At 55.7% G+C, this 15,482-nt stretch overlaps 1 protein-coding gene across 2 annotated transcripts in view; it reads left to right on the forward strand.

The window, feature by feature from the left end:
• Window positions 1–269: 269 nt before the first annotated feature.
• Window positions 270–15,482, forward strand: part of CMKLR1 (chemerin chemokine-like receptor 1) — a 47,310-nt gene continuing 32,097 nt past the window's right edge. Inside the window, exons 1-2 of one of the 2 annotated variants that reach the window (XM_040443662.1) lie at window positions 270–593; window positions 850–904. The gene's annotated coding sequence lies outside the window, so the exon portion shown is untranslated. Of the gene's footprint in view, window positions 594–849; window positions 905–12,963; window positions 13,168–15,482 lie in introns of those variants that run through there. The other variant, XM_040443666.1, reaches the window with a different exon arrangement.

A 15,482-nucleotide genomic window follows, 5' to 3' on the forward strand; every position in this document is an offset into this window, starting at 1 on the left:
TCCGAGGCCCTTTGTAGGGAGCCGCCGCCGCCGGGCTGCCTGGGGCTTCCATACGCTCCCGGTTTGTGCTCGCATGGTGGGCACCACTCCCGGCAGCGGGTCGTCCCCAGCAGGCCTCGCCACCAGCCACCACCCACAAGCCCGGTCCCCCGCTGGCAGGCAGGGGCAGCCTCCCCTGGCGGTCCCCGCTCCCCGCAGCTGGCCGCCCCCGCCCTCGGCCAGCCCAGTTTCCTGCCCCTCCCTCCCCCTCTCTCCTCCCTCCAGCTGTTTCTCTGGCAGAGCTCTGTCCCATTCAGGACAGCAGCCCCAGCGAGAGAGAGAGCGCCGCCAGGAGCTCGGGGCTGAATGAGGTCTCCCGGAGGGCCTCCTGAGGGATGAGGGGGTTCCAGAGGAGGCTGTGATCTGGGGGGGAGGGGGAGGGTTCCAGGAGATCTTCAACGAGCGCACGGACGGCTTTCTGGGCTGACAGCCACAGCCAGAGAACGAGGTGATCGAGAGAAAGAAGTCCGGCAACACGGGTCCCCTGCCCAGCGTTCAGTGCCCCGAAGTCCAGGGGGACCCTTGGGAGGACCTGGCCGGAGACCAGCCACAAGGTATCACGCTTGGCTTTGACATCCTCCGGAGGGCTCAGGAGAGGGGGCTCCTAGGAGAGAGAGGAGGCCCGTGGCTCGGCGTGAAATTTCACTTTTGTCAAAGTGCAAACAGTCCTGTGATGATTTTCAGGTTTTCACGCGCGCTCGTTGTGAAACATAGCGGGCTCAGTGTCTCTCCTTCCTGACTCTGCTAACGCTCACGGCAAGGCCACGCCGCGGCGGGAGCTTCCATTTGACAGGTGTCTTCGCTTTCCAGGTGAGGACACCGAGGCTCAGAGAGGGCAAGCCACTGGCTCAGGGCTGCAGAGACGGTAAGCCGGTGCTGGGGGGGTGGGGTGGGGGGGGGGAACAGAGATCGGAACCAAATGAGCGTCTGCAAGGCTCTCCTCCCTCGCGCCCGGACTGGACTCTTGGTATAGACTCAGGAGGAGGGCCTCACCCAGGGGTGGCCTTCTCGGTGGCTCTATCACTCACACCCTCGCTCGCTCACTAATTTACCTCTGCCGTTTGTCGAGTGCCTACGATGTAGCAGACGCAGGTAAGTATACACCCGACGTCTCGTGGGGTAACCTACCTCGTCCTTGACCCCGGACTGTGAGCTTCCAACCACAGTCCTTCAGTGCGCCTCCCGAGGACGACACGGAAAACGTGTCTTGGGCTTTATGTGACCATTCCTCGCGGTGGTTGCTTCTTCTTTCCTCCTCCTTCTTTTTTTCTGTCCTCACAAACAGGGCTGCGAGGGCCACTCTTGCGCGACACCCTTGTGTGTGGGTCCTGTGGATACTTTTCTCAAAGGCTAAATCGCTGAGCCCACGGTCTGCCGGGTTTTGAGGTTTGTGAGGCTTCTGGTGAGAATTCTATCTGGCCGCCTTCCCCCTTACTTCGCTCTATTGAGGCCGATTATTCCTGACAGTCTTACTGTCCACTTTTTATGGTTGTGTGGTCCCACTTGTTTCCTGCTGGCATGCTTCCCTTTTGTTGGTATTTGAGAGTTCTTCGTACACGAAGGATACGGACCCTCTGGCCGTGCTATGGAACATGCCCCACGCCCCCCTCTGCTTCCAGACTAGCGCACGGGTGGTGCTACCATTTACTTATTTATTTTCTAAGCTTCGCTTATTTCTTTTGAGAGAGAGAGAGGGCATGAGTGGAAGAGAGGCAGAGAAAGAGACAGACAGAGAGGGAGAGAGAGGATCCCACGCAGGTTCTGCACTGTCAGCACAGAGCCTGACGTGGGGGATCGAACTCACGAACCGTGAGATGGTGACCTGGGCCGAGATCGAGAGCGGGACCCTTAACCCGACCGAGCCACCCAGGTGCCCCAGTGTGCTACCGTTCCCGTGAGTTCACTCTTAAGGCTAGCTTCGGGGGCGCCTGGGTGGCGCAGTGGGTTAAGCGTCCGACTTCAGCCAGGTCACGATCTCGCGGTCTGTGAGTTCGAGCCCCGCGTCGGGCTCTGGGCGGATGGCTCGGAGCCTGGAGCCTGTTTCCGATTCTGTGTCTCCCTCTCTCTCTGCCCCTCCCCCGTTCATGCTCTGTCTCTCTCTGTCCCAAAAATAAATAAAAACGTTGAAAAAAAAATTAAAAAAAAAAATAAAGGCTAGCTTCGGGCGCAATGACAAACCACACGTTATAATCACGGAACTGCTTGATGTAAGTCTGATCACTCAGACCGGCCTGTGGTTCAGATAGGCCAGCGAGGAAGTGGCCAGCCGGGCGTCGGGTCTGTCTTCTTTTTTCCATCAAGAGGTCTGGCCCCCAACTTCCTACTCGGCGGCCCCTACCTCCTTTTGAAGACCGATCTTACCTACGGTTCTTGCTGTGTCTCCCACTTCCTCCACACTCACTCAAAGGAGAGGCTCGTCGAAATGCCTCATTTGCTGAGGTGAATGTGATCGGCTAATCAATCCAGCCCTCTGGGGGCGGGAGGAGGGCCACCTGGCACTTTCTCCATAAAAGAAGGCTTAACTGTCACCAGGGGTGCTTAGGTGGTGGGGTGCCAAGCATAAGAAGCCTGTGGGTAGAGTTCTCTCTTGGTACCCGGGAACCTTCTCTGCCACAACTTCGCAGACTGGGTGAACTCGACTTTGGCAAAGTCACTCCTCTCTCTGGCTTGACCCCTTCGGAGAGGTTCCTCTCTCAGGGCCCAGCTTCCTCTGTCTCCCCTGCTAACCTGGGGGCTCCTTGAGGCCAGACTCGGGGTACTTTTCTCTCTGTATCCTCAGTCCTCTGCCCCAGCCCTAGTGCACGGTAGATGCTCAGTAAATGTTCACTGAATAAATAAAGTGACCAGGCCTCGGTTTTACCATCTGTAAAATGGGATTGGGAGAGTCAAAGGCTCATCCCTTCGGTGTTTACTTAACTAACTCCTCTCGGTTTGCAAACCACTTTACTGCCATGATTTTCTTTCTTCTTCTTTTCTTTTTCTTTTTCTTTTTTTTTTTAGTATTTTTTAATGTTTATTTATTTTGAGAGACAGAGTGTGAGTGGGGGAGGGGCAGAGAGAGAGAGAGAGAGAGAGAGAGAGATTGAGAATCCCAAGCAGTCTCCTCACTGTCAGCACAGAGCCCGACACGGGGCTCAAACCCACGAAACCGTGAGATTATGACCTGAGCCGAAATCAAGAGTCTGATGCTCAACTGACTGAGCCACCCAGGCGCCCCACTCCCGTGATTTTCTTGAATCCTCACCGTGGCTGTGTGACAAAGATATTATGAACATGCCCATTTTACAGATTAGGAAACTGAGGCCTAGAGAGGGGTTCCGGCGGGAGACCTCCATGAGAGGCACCAGCCCGTCATGGCTGTGGAGCTGGTTCTTTTGGGTGAGTTCGAGCCTGGTCTGCCCCCTGCCGGCTGAGCGACGTGGAACAAGTTCTCTGTATGCGCCTCATTTCCTCGTCTGTGAAATGGGAATATTACAAAGATGAAACGAGATCACACACGTGGAGCACTTAGCAGACGGCTTGTTGTGTCCCAAGGTGCTCTGTAAACATCAGCTATGGTTCTGTTATCACTTCTAGGCCACCGTGCCGTCTAGACCTTTGACACCCATCTGAGCCGAACAGAAATGGTTATTGATGTCTTTACCAGCGGATTAGCAATGCTCAGGTTCCCGTCCGAGTACAAAAATACTAAAAGCCCATTTCGCTCTCTTTGAGCTACACTGCGCAAGCGTGGTTCTTACCGCCAGGAATTACTGCCGGTTTCAGGGCTGCAAAGCAGACTCGGGGCTTCTCGAAGTACCATGGTGGGAATGTTGGCATCAGAAGAATCATGAATAATATTATTCCTGCAGAATAATCATGAGGATTTCCTGAAGCTCCGGTTTTTCGAGTCGGAATCTCTGAGGGTGAGGTGGGGGGGGGGTTCTTCCTTGCACCAGCCTCCACCCCCCCCAGATGATTCTGACGCCTCCCAAAACTTGAGGGCCCCCGAGCTAGAGTGTGTGAACTTTTCTTTTTTGCCTTTTGTCCAGGTTTCTGGGTTGTTGATCGCAGACACTGAGGTTCATGTTTTTCCCTTTCTAAGCAAATATCTGTGTACTTCTGTGCGTTTTCATGTCCTGCGTCAGCTGTTGAGGCCAGGAGGCATGGTGCAGAAGAAGTGAAACTTTATTTTGTAGCGCCGCGGAAAGTCAGAGCGAGCTAGCAATCACCCAGCGTGTGGGCTTTGGAATTATTTTAAGCCACCGAACTCTCTCCCTCCAATGAAAATACACGGAGGACTCCAATCTGAAAACAGATAACAGACGTGTTAGGCTAGCTGAAACAGAAGCGGGGAACTCGCCGGAACTCACTCTTAGAGCTTGGTGGGGCGGGTGGAAGCCGGCAAATCTCCTCCAAACTAAGAGACCAACGTTCTTGAACATCGTGGGATTTGCCGCATGGGCTTAAGACAAGGTACTCTCACCCTCTGGCCATAATCGTCTCATTTGTGATCAAGGAGGTTGAGCGTTGCACCCGTCGGGGTAGTAGCTGCTGGAATACATAGATGCAAGCACGTGTAACGGCTCAAACAGAACAGACGTTTACTATGAGGCAGGTGCTTCTGCACAGGGGCGGCCCTCTTCCGTGCACGTCCCTACGGTCCCCTTGGACATCGCCACTGATGGAAGAACGCATGGACGTAGCACGTTTACTTCTTCAGTGCCTGCTGCCACACGAGAGGACTAGTCATGTGGCCGATCTAGTTGCAAAGGAGGCTGGAAAATAGAGTTCTTGGCAAGGCGACTCTTTCCCGATGTCAGCTGTATGCTGTGCAAGGGGGGGTGGGGGTGGATTTTTGCTGACAGCTAGTTGTCTCTGCCCCAAATATGGTGACCTCTGGGGTCTCTTCCACTCTCTGATTTTAAGTCTAAATTCTCACTCCCGTGGCGTCAACACGGTGATGTTGCTCCACAAATACTTTCCTGCCCTCAAGATAATCCCCATCAGATATACTGAGTAAATCCCCACATTCCAGCCCAGTAAAGGCGGGTTTCCCTGGGACTCAGGCGACAAACGGGAAGGACAGTTGTCCTGAGCGCAGCACCCTTCACTGAGCCAAAGGCTTTCAGATCCAGTATCTCCCTGCGTCCCCCTCACAGCCCTACCTGGAAAGGCTTCACCATAATCGTCCCCGTTTTATAGACGAAGAACGAGAAGATCAGAGAGGTAAAGGGTCTTGCCCAAGGTCACACGCGTCGGCTGGGATTTGAACTGAGAAAACCCTAGTCCCGTCCTAGGGTCGCGGCGCACGCTGGATGCGTGCGCGTGCGAGCACGTATGCGTGCGTGTGCGTGTGCGTGCGTGTCGTTCGGGCAGGGGCTTTCCTCGGGCTGTGTTCCCCCGGGTCTGGGCATCAGGAAGTGGGAGTACAGGAGGCGTTGTCCGTATCCCTAGAATGGTCCAAGCTTGCTGGTCATGAGGCAGCCGGGTGGGTGTCCTGGCCTGGAAAGCCCGGCGTCACTAAATGTCACAGCCACCGACCGACCAGAGAAAAGGGAAGGGGATAGCGTGTGAGGACACAGACGGAGGCTGTGCGGGTGACACTGAGGCCTTGATTGGGCCAGGCACACAGTGGGTGCTTGGGAACAATTTCCCGCGTGAATCAGCCTAGGGAGAGGTGGCAGCCATAGAATGGAATTAGACCCAGACTCTGTGCTTAAGGCCCTTGGGGGAGGGGAGGCAAGCTAGTAACACGTTCTTTTATTTGTTCCCCCAACAAACTTGTATTAGCACCTGCTGTGTGTCTGGCACCGTCTTGTAGTGATGGGCACAACGTGATAGAGGAAGTAGGATTTCTTGCCCTGCTGGGTGGTAATGCTACACGGTGCTGTCACAGGAAGACAGAATATCTGGCTGGCATCAGTTGATGGAGTAACATGGCCACAGACCCCACAGCCCGTGGCTCTAGAGTTCAGATACCATCTCTGCCCCCTAGCCTCCTGTCACCTCAGCATCCCCATCCGTAAAGCGGGTACCCTCTTCGCGCCTCCTCCACGGCCTTGGCAGGGGATAAAATGGGTTCATGTACATAAGGCACAGTACGGTGCACAGTCAGCTCAGGGAAGACATTTCTACTTTTATCCTCCGGAAGGTGGGCATTGGAGTTTGCCCTCGCGTGTCTGGGTTGACGTGGGAGTCGGGCGCCGTGCGATCTTGGGTCCCTGGGCTGGAAAAGATCATGCGGGCCCGTCTCCTGGCTTCGTGCCTCGCCCCGTGGAGAAGTCCCGGGCTCGGGTGGGGGGTGGGGGGGAGCTCAGGCCTCGTTCCATCCACCGCGGACGCTCTGTAAACTTGGAAGTACCAGCAGCTGACTCAGCAGGGGGGTCGGCTGCAACGTAGGCAGCCTGTGGGAATCGGTTCTGCTTTCTTGAGGTTCACAACTCGGGTCCTCTGATCCCAGCCCTGGGGGAAGCTCTTGTGTGAGGAGGCGGCTGGGTACGGCTGTTGGTGCAAGACCCAGTGACTCCTACGTTTTCCTTCTGAGAGTCGGGGGCCAGGAGACAAGAGAGCTCGGTCTGGCACCAGCCACCTGGGCGAGCTCAGCTAAGTCCACCCCTGTCGAGTCTCCGTGTCCCCCTGTCTCAGAGGGTGGAGAGTGTGTCTGCAGCGCTCAGAAGATGATCAGGGGTGGTGTTCGAGGGCAGGGGGCCATTCAGAATGCACCCATCCCTGGTTATCCGAATTTGCTTGAAGGGTCATCGGCATCTGTGAATTCTTGAGTCTGAGAGGAAGAGCTCAAATAACCAGCGTATGAGTTTCTCGTTGCTGCCGTAACAACCGCCACGAACCTAGTGGCCTAGTAACACACGTGTTAACCTTCTGGTTCGGAAGGTCAACAACAGGTTTCACTGTGCTAAAAGCGAGGTGTTGGTGGACCTGTGCTCCGTTCAGAGGCTCCAGGGGAGAATGCAGCCCCTTGTCTTTTTCCAGAGTCCAGAGGCTGTTCACACTGGTGGGTTCATGGTCCCTTTCTCCTTCTCCAAAGCCAGCAGCAGCGGGTCGAGTCCTTCTCACATCACATCGCTCCAATTTTCCTGTCTCCCTCTTTCAGTTTGAAGGACCTGCGCAAGGACCCTGGATAAATCTCCCCCATCTCATGACCCTTGACTCAGTCCCATGGGCAAAGCCCCTTTCTCCATGTCAGGTAACATACTCTCAGGTTCTGGGGGATCGGACATGGGCATCTTTGGTGTGGCGGGGGTAGCATTATTCTGCCCGTCACGGTGAGGGATATCTCGAACGCTGATCTGTGTCTCTGGGCTCACCATGAACCAGCGATCCTCCTGGTGGTTGGGCCTCTATGTCAGACCCTAGTGATTTCTAGACATGAGAACTCTTCTTTTTCTGCCCCATGCTGGGGAGAAGGGCCGAGCCTTGCTCGTGGGCTGTGTGTGCCCTTGAAGAAAGGCGGCTCATGGTTGGGAATGTGTGTGTGCCAACCTGCGGGGTCCTGCTCCAGATGCCCAGCCAGGCTGGTGCTCAACTAGAAGGTTCTCGGGATCTGAGGTGGCTCAAGGGCGGGGCTGTCTCGTCCCCTCAGCTGCAAGACCTTGCAACTTCCTGTTCTGCTGTTCTCCCCATGTGTCTCAGTTTCCAACAATACTCTCTCTCCCTGAGCTTCTCTTTCTGCTTCTGGCTCTGCTGAGGACTGCCCGACCCTCTCTGGGTCACCTGTTTAAACATCTTAAGAGGGATCATCTGATTTGTTTAGTCCTAGTGGGGTTCAGGTCTGATAGATTAATCCCCTCTCAATGTGGAATGTTCATGTCCAACAGGCCCAAGAAAAATCTTTTTTTTTTTTTTTAAATGATTTATTGTCATGTTAGCTAACCCACAATGTATACAGTATGTTCTTGGTTTTGGGGGTAGATTCCCGTGATTCATTATTTACATACAACACCCGGTGCTCATCCCAACAAGTGCCCTCCTCAATGCCCATCGCCCATTTTCTCCTCTCCGCTGCCCTGCCCCCCCCCATTCAACCCTCAGTTTGTTCTCTGTATTGAAGAGTCTCTTATGGGTTTGCCTCCCTCTCTATTTGAAACTACTTTGTCCCCTCCCCTCCTCCATGGTCTTCTGTTAAGTTTCTCAAGTCCCACATATGAGTGGCAACATGATTTGTCTTTCTCTGACTGACTTATTTCACTCAGCATAACACCCTCCAGTTCCATCCACGTTGTTGCAAATGGCAGGAGTTCATTCTTTCTCATTGCCACGTAGTGTTCCATTGTGTGTGTAAACCACATCTTCTTCATCATTCATCAGTTGATGGACATTAGTAGGCCCAGGAATAATCTTGAATTGACATTGGATTGAATGGACATTGATCCCGACGTTGTCTAGTCCAGGGACGGAGCTCCACAGTCCTCACTCACGAGCCATGGCAGACACGAACCCAATCATGCCTTTCCCTCTAGCCGAACCCAAATGTTTCAGTTATTTAACTCTGTGGTCCAAACCTCTCCAAAATGCGGTGGCTTGAAATGACGTATTTGTTCACAGTTCTGTAGTTCGGCAGAGTTCTGCAGCGATGGCCCACGTGGAAGTCACGTGGAACAAAGTTGGGTCACTCATGGGCTACGCTCAGCTGGGAGCTTGACCTGGGCGGGGCGGCTTAAGATGGCCCCACATCCTGCTGGGACTCGGGCTGTCTCTCCCCGCTGTCTCAGCATGTCTGGACTTCTCTACTTGGGACCTCAGGGCTCTGGGACAGTGAAAGCCAAGGCTGCTGGGCCTCTGAAGACGTAGGCCTGGGGTTGGCACAGCGTCGCTTCTGCCGCATGCCGTTGATCGCGGCGTGTCACCGGCCCAGCCCAGACTCAAAGGGAAAAGCAGTAGAGGCCACCTCTTGATGTGGGTGTGTGTGTGGGGGGGGGGGGGGGATGGTAGAGCCCATCCCCGATGACAATCTGTCAACCGGATTTGACCTTAAAATTCGACGGATGACAATGGTCATCTGAGATGGTCATTTGTCATTCCTGAGGTCTTAGTTTGTTGGGGCTGCAATCGCAGAATGCCAGAGACTGGGTGGCTCCTAAGCAGAGAAACTCCCCGTTGGCGGTTCTGGAGTCTGGAAGTCCCGGATCGGGGTGCCGGCATGGCCCTCTTCTGGGCTGCACACTGCCGTCCTTGCTGTGTCTTTGCACCATGGAAGGGGCAAGGGAGCTCTCTGGGGTCTCTTTTATAAGAGCGCTAATCCCCCACATCATCTCCCAGAGATCCCACCTAATACTATCAAACTGGGGGTTAGGACATGACGTATGGATTGGGGTGGGTGGGGGTGGAGGGGAAACCAACGTTCAGACCGTGGCCTGAGGGAGTTAGTCCACGCTTTCACTTGCCGGCTGGGAAATAAGCTTTAGAAAGGGAGAGGGACTCCCGTGAAGGGAGCGAGAGAGCCAGGATACAGCCTCCACGCACCCCACCAGCATTTACTGAGCGCCTACCGTGTGCTAGGAGCATGGGATACAGGGAGAGATAGGCCCTGCCCTCAGGGGCTCCCTGTCAAGCGGGGAGACAGGCGTGTATGCAGAGTGGTGTCCGTGTGGCCAGATTTCGGCTTTAATGGCAGGGCGCACGGTGCCAACTGCTCCCGGGGCACAATCACCCATGACGTTTCCGTCCATCGTCCACTCAGTAAAGTAGGTGAGCCCCGGCCATTTGACTGAGAGTGCATTTTTCTTTTGTTTTGTTGAAAGAGAGAGAGAGAGAGAGAGAGAGCAGGGGGAGGGCAGAGAGAGGGCGAGAGTATCCCAAGCAGGCTCTGTGCTGTCAGGGCGGAGATCGACATGGGGCTCGGTCTCACGAACCCTGAGATCCTGACCTGGGCCGAAATCAAGAGTCGGGCGCTTAACCGGCCGGACCGCCCGGGAGCCCCGAGAGCGTATTGCCAAATACACTCAGATGGATGTCTGCCCGCTACACTCACTGTGCAAAGTACCTCGGGGGGCAAAGAGCTTCGCTGGGGATGGCTTTAATAGGGGAAGTCAGGAAACGGCGCCTTGAGAAGGAAGTGCGGATTGGAGCTGGTGCCAAGGATGATTGGCTTTGGAGGAGGCCTCCAGTTGGCTGGAGCAGGAGTTGGCCGGAAATCAAAGATCCTTCAGGTGGGGAGAGCAGCACGAGCAGAGATCCGGAGGCAGGACGAGCGAGGGGTGTGTGGTGTGGTGGGTGGGAGCAGGGAGTGGCCGGAGGGAGTCTGGACGCTCTGCGGGGTCTTGAAGATCCCACGCAATTTTCTGGGTGGTCCAGCGCTGCCCCGTTGCAGCATCCTGTTGTCCTGAGGCCCATGTCTCCGAACTCCCATCGAGCTGGAGCTCAGACATTTGCACAATTGAAGATTCCGGGCAGCCCCAAACTAATTGAGTTTGAACTTCTAACTTGGCAGAGGGCATGTCGGTTTGTGGCTCTGTCTCCTGGCCTGTCTGGTCCATGAACCAGCTCAGCGTTGCTTTGCATTGGTGGCTTTCTTAACTGGATGACGGGGTCCCCTCTCCTCCCATGCCCGGGGCTTGCTGCCAGACGAGGACACGGAGCTTGGGAGAAACGAGATGTTTCCTCCAGGGCTAAAGAAGTCTGATTTAGGATGGCACCTGCGGTCGGCCTGGGCTCCTTTCCTGCGGGGAGACCTTGCCACTGCCCTTCAGAGCCAGACCGAGCCGGGCCTGGCACCGGAGGGCCCACTGGCTTTCCAGCGGCTGGGGACACAGCCGACGGGCGTCAAGACAGAGCCTTCGGGGAGGGCAGGCCATGTGCAGTCTCTTTTACGGCAGACTTGACTCACAAGGGGCCTCTTCGACTGTCAGGGATTTGGGTCACGAAGAAAAAGGGTGTCCCTTGAGTAAGAGGGGAACAGCCACCCGGCGGGTAGGAGCCGAAGATCCGCCAGCTCCCAGACCTGTTTTGAAACGCTGGCCGTGAACCCCGGAAAAGTTCACTTGACCGCTCTGTGCCTCGGTTTCCTCCCCTGGAAAATGAGGCTCACAGGGGTGTTATGTGGCTTCCGTGAGATCCTGTGTGGCTCGGAGGTGGGGCTGAAAACCACCGTGGCCTCTGCGTGAGGGGGCCTGGCTCCAGGGGTGCGGAACTGTGGGGGCCGGAGGTCCTGAGCCAGGAGGGGCCAAGAAAGGCCAAGTGTGCCGTTCCCAGGGTCACGCTGCACCCCAAGCCTTCCCCTCCACTTCCTGCCTTGGCCCCAAAACATGGCAGGACAGGGTGGGGACCTTGAATCACCAGCCCCTCTTCTCCTGGGGGGCGCGGGGCCTGTTTGGCCTCAATGGGCCTTTCTTTTTCTGGCCTTTCCCTCCCCCGCCACGAAAAACCTCAGACGTGAAGGGAATCGGGAATCAGGAGCAGGCCCCAGGGCAGGGCAGGGCGGCTCCCCGGAGCCTGGCTGGGCGATGCCGCTCACCTCCCCGTCACCGATTCCTGGCGTTCTGTTCCCTGCATTCTCGGCCCTCTCCCTGCTCTGGCGTCTCGCTGTTTCGCAGGAAGCCAACATCACCCACAGTTCCTCCTCCTAAGAGCTTTGTGTGTTGTCTCCACTGCCCACAGAGGACAGGGAGCTTCCGTTTGCTGAGTCCCTGCTGGGCTTCTGCCCTGTCCTGCTTTAAGGTTGTCTTCCGGGGCCACAGGTTCGTCGTTTCTCTGGTGTGGAGCTAGGGCAAAGGGTCCCATTTTACAGCCAAGGAGACTGAGGCCCAGAGAGAGGGTGTGTGCTCGCCGGCTCCTTCCTTCTGTAATTTACCAGATCTTTGCTAGCCGGCCTCCCTCTCTGCCTTTGAAATGCACCCTTTGCCCTTTGGGGGGGCCCTGTGATGGGGCACATAGAGAAATGATTTGGAGTCTGGGACGAGACGGACCTGGGTTCAACTCCTGAATCCCCTGGCGACCAGCGGGGTGCTCTCTCGCACAGCGTCCCGGTTGGCTTCTCTCTCTCGGCCTCGGGTCCCCCGTTTGTCAATGAAGGGGATAACAGGATCAGCCCTGCGTTGCAGGCTGAAGATTAAATGAGATATTCCATGTAAAGGGCCTGGCCCTGGGCCCTGCACTGCGTGGGTCCCTGTCAAGGGGGCGTGCCTCAGACTTCTGGGCTTTTAAAACAAGATGGGTGCCTGGAGGTCCCTGGTAAATGCTTTTTGAAATGAGACTAAATTCTTGAATTACTCCTTCTGCTCCAGCCCCCTAGCCTGTTTACAGCCATACTTTCCTGTCCAGGATGAGGCTCAGAGAGGTTGGTCGACTGCCTAAGGTCACACAGCTGCTGACAAAGGGAGACACGCTCCTGATACCTCCTCCCGTACCTGCCTGTACACTTGACCGTAAACCACAAGGGCTGTTCCTATTTGTCCAGAGTCTACACATCCTCCTCTTTTGTGATTTCTAGACCTTTCTGCTTTACCTCTGCCACAGTCCCTCCCTATTCCAATCAGGGCTATCTCCTGTATCGTTGTTTTGTTGTTGTTTTTTTTTTAATCAAATGCCCCATTCGGTCAGAAGCCTGTTCTCACCCAGATGTCCCGCTGAAAACCAAAGCAATCAACTCGTTCACACTGAGGTGTTGGTAGCTGCTGACAGCTTATGGGAGTGGGGGCTTGTGAACACGATGGCCAAAGTCAGCAGAGAATGTCTATGCCGGCGGACGTTCGGGCACCGTGGACACAAGGTGAGGGGAGACTTGGGGCCAGGGGTTTTCCCAGAGGCGAGCGAGCCATGGCCCGGTCCTGCTATAGAGACCCGAGGGCAGGAAGTTACTGAGTCAACTCCATAGAAATTTGTATTTCCAACTCCCTCACCTCCACCAGCGCCTCTCTGCTCCTCCCGTTTCTTGTAGACGGAGTGGCCCGAATTGGGTTGACTTTTTTTTTTTTTTTTTTTAATGTGACGAGGCTGCACTCCAGCAGAGCTCGGAGAAACAGGGCAGGCCCCGGAGGCCTTGGGGACGAGTGTTGCAATCTTGGCACACCCCGTGTCTACACTGCCCGCCCACCGGCCTGCCACTTTCCCACAGAGGACAGAGGTGCTTACCACGGCCATGTCCTGGGCCCTGGACGAGGACAGGTGTCCCTGTCACCCTTTGCCGAACTGGTAACGCTGTCTTCTCACTCAGGGACCCTTCTTCCTTCCTCGCGTGGGCACTGGAGGGGGTGCTGCGAGAGGCCCGGGGCTATGCCACTGGGCCGCTGTGGGGAGAGGCACGTCTGGTCAGGGTGTGTTTGGAGAGGCAGGATGGCATGAATGTCACCGCTTCTGCAATCCAGCTGCGTGGTTTCCCATTCCTTGACTTCCTGGCTCTGTGGCCTTGGTTTCCTTATCTGTACGAGGGGGGGCCAGACTGGCATTGCCTCACGGGCTTTTGGGGGTGGAAGGAGACAAATGTAGGGGAGGACACGTTTTATTTTGTTTTATGTCTTGTTTGTTTGTTTGGTATTTGCCACCATCAGCTGTTTAAAGGCAAGAAGCCGGAACTTGGGGGTCCGCGCACGGAGTGCGTGTGGCTCTGGGGCCCAGGGAGCAGTAATTGCCAAGCGTTTGCCCCTGGCAGTCCGGTCCGTGTCCCTAGCGACGGGGTGGATTCGTACGAAGCTCTGCCCCTTTCTGCTTTCTCGCCGTGGTGGGGGGAGGGGTCTTTGGGGGCGTAGTTTCACCTTGTTTACGGTCATGTTCTTGAAAACTCGGGGTGTGCGGCGAGGGTGGTGGAGAGGGTGTAGGGGTGAGGTCGGAAGAGCTTCATGGGACACCCGGCGGCTCAGCCGGTTGAGCATCAAGTTCTTGGTTTCGGCCCAGGTCATGACCTCACGGGTTCGGGAGTTCGAGCCCCGCGTTGGGCTCCGCACTGACGGTCTTGAGCCTGCTTCGGATTTTCTCTCTCTCTTCTTCTCTCTGCCCTCCTCTGGCTCATTCTCTCTCTCCAAAATAAATAAATAAACTCAAAAAAAAAGAAAAAAACCAACAATGAACTCCAGGCTTCAGGTCAGTGGTAAGTTTCTGGAACCATCCGAAAGGCCTCCCCGGACATCGTCTGGTTCCCCCGGGGGGGGGGGGTGGCCAGCTGGTTTCTCCCCTTGATGTCTTATGGAGAAGCTGGGGGCATCTCTGTATGCTCAAGTTCCCAAGGGGGCGCCAGCATTCGTGGGGTTCTGGGCTCCACCCCCAGATGTAGGGCGCAGAGCAAGGCCACTGTGAGAAGCTGGGTCAAAGGCTGGCTGGCCCCTGTCTTCTCAGTGTACCTCCCTGCCCTGTGACCACTTCACCCCTCCTGTCCCTCCCTCCTCCCCCCTCCCCCTCCCTCCTCCTCTCTCCATTCTTCTGCAGCCAGTGTTCTAAATACTTCCAGAAGTTGAGTGGAACATCTCTGGGCAGAAGCAAGACCTGACCTTGAGGAAAGGGAGGGTCCTCGAAGCTCCAGGGGCCGGCTGGCTTCTCCGTGGCTTCCTCTCCCCAGGAGCTGGCTGAGAGGAGATGCCATGAAAACAAGTGAGCCTCAGTTGTCCAGCAAACGTACCCCGGGCACCCAGCCCCCCTGCACCCTGCACAGCACGGGCACTCAGTGCGTGTTCGTGAGGGGATGACCAGCAGAGGCCCACACCCCACACCCTCATACTCTGGGGACCGGGATCTGGAGCATCGCCTGAAGCCCCCCTCCTTCCCTTAGGGCAAACCGAACCCTCACTAGAGTTATTTTGAGGGTATGTGCTTATTTTTAAAACACAAGATTATTTTGAGGGCATCCGCTTTATTTAAAAATGAAAAAGCATGGGAATTTTGCATTCAGCACCATAATATGCCCCTGCCTTTAAAGACAAAACTTGTGGCCCTCAGAAAACCTTGGGTCAGCTCCAGGGAAAGGACCTTCATCTGCGTTCTGGTTTCCTGTCTCTGTGGCTCATTCAGCGACATTTGGGGTAGAAAACGCACGGATCGTCAGGTTTGAGGGGGATGCTCACGGACAGTTGAGTCTTCCCCTCCCCCCCCCCGCCCCGCCCATCTCTATATTGTGTGAGAATATAGGCACAGAGAAGTTAAGTGACATGCTCAAGGTAACACAGCTGGTAAGCAGCAGAGCCAGAGTTTGAACCCAGACAGCTTTCGCCACAACGCTTGCAAAGATGCCACTTGGGTGAGCCCTGTTCCTGTCTCCCCTGTTGTATTTGTGGCTAGACAGCTGGGGCAGTTTCCTGGACAACTGAGACCCACTTCCTTCCACGGCGTCGCCTCTGATGACGGTCTGCTCCCAGAGAGAAGAACCACCAAGGGCCCGGATGGCGCCTGGGGCCTCAAGAGCCCTTCTACTGGGGACAGGGAAGGTTCTGCACAAAGACACAAATTTTAGGGTTCCCCGGCTGGAGTCACGGACCTCTGGTCTGGGCTGGGTCTCTCTGGAAGGAAACGGTCTGTGTGCC

Source organism: Herpailurus yagouaroundi, unplaced genomic scaffold (genome assembly GCF_014898765.1).
Source record: "Herpailurus yagouaroundi ecotype Mexico unplaced genomic scaffold, PumYag 191, whole genome shotgun sequence".
Taxonomy (NCBI): Eukaryota; Metazoa; Chordata; class Mammalia; order Carnivora; family Felidae; genus Herpailurus; species Herpailurus yagouaroundi.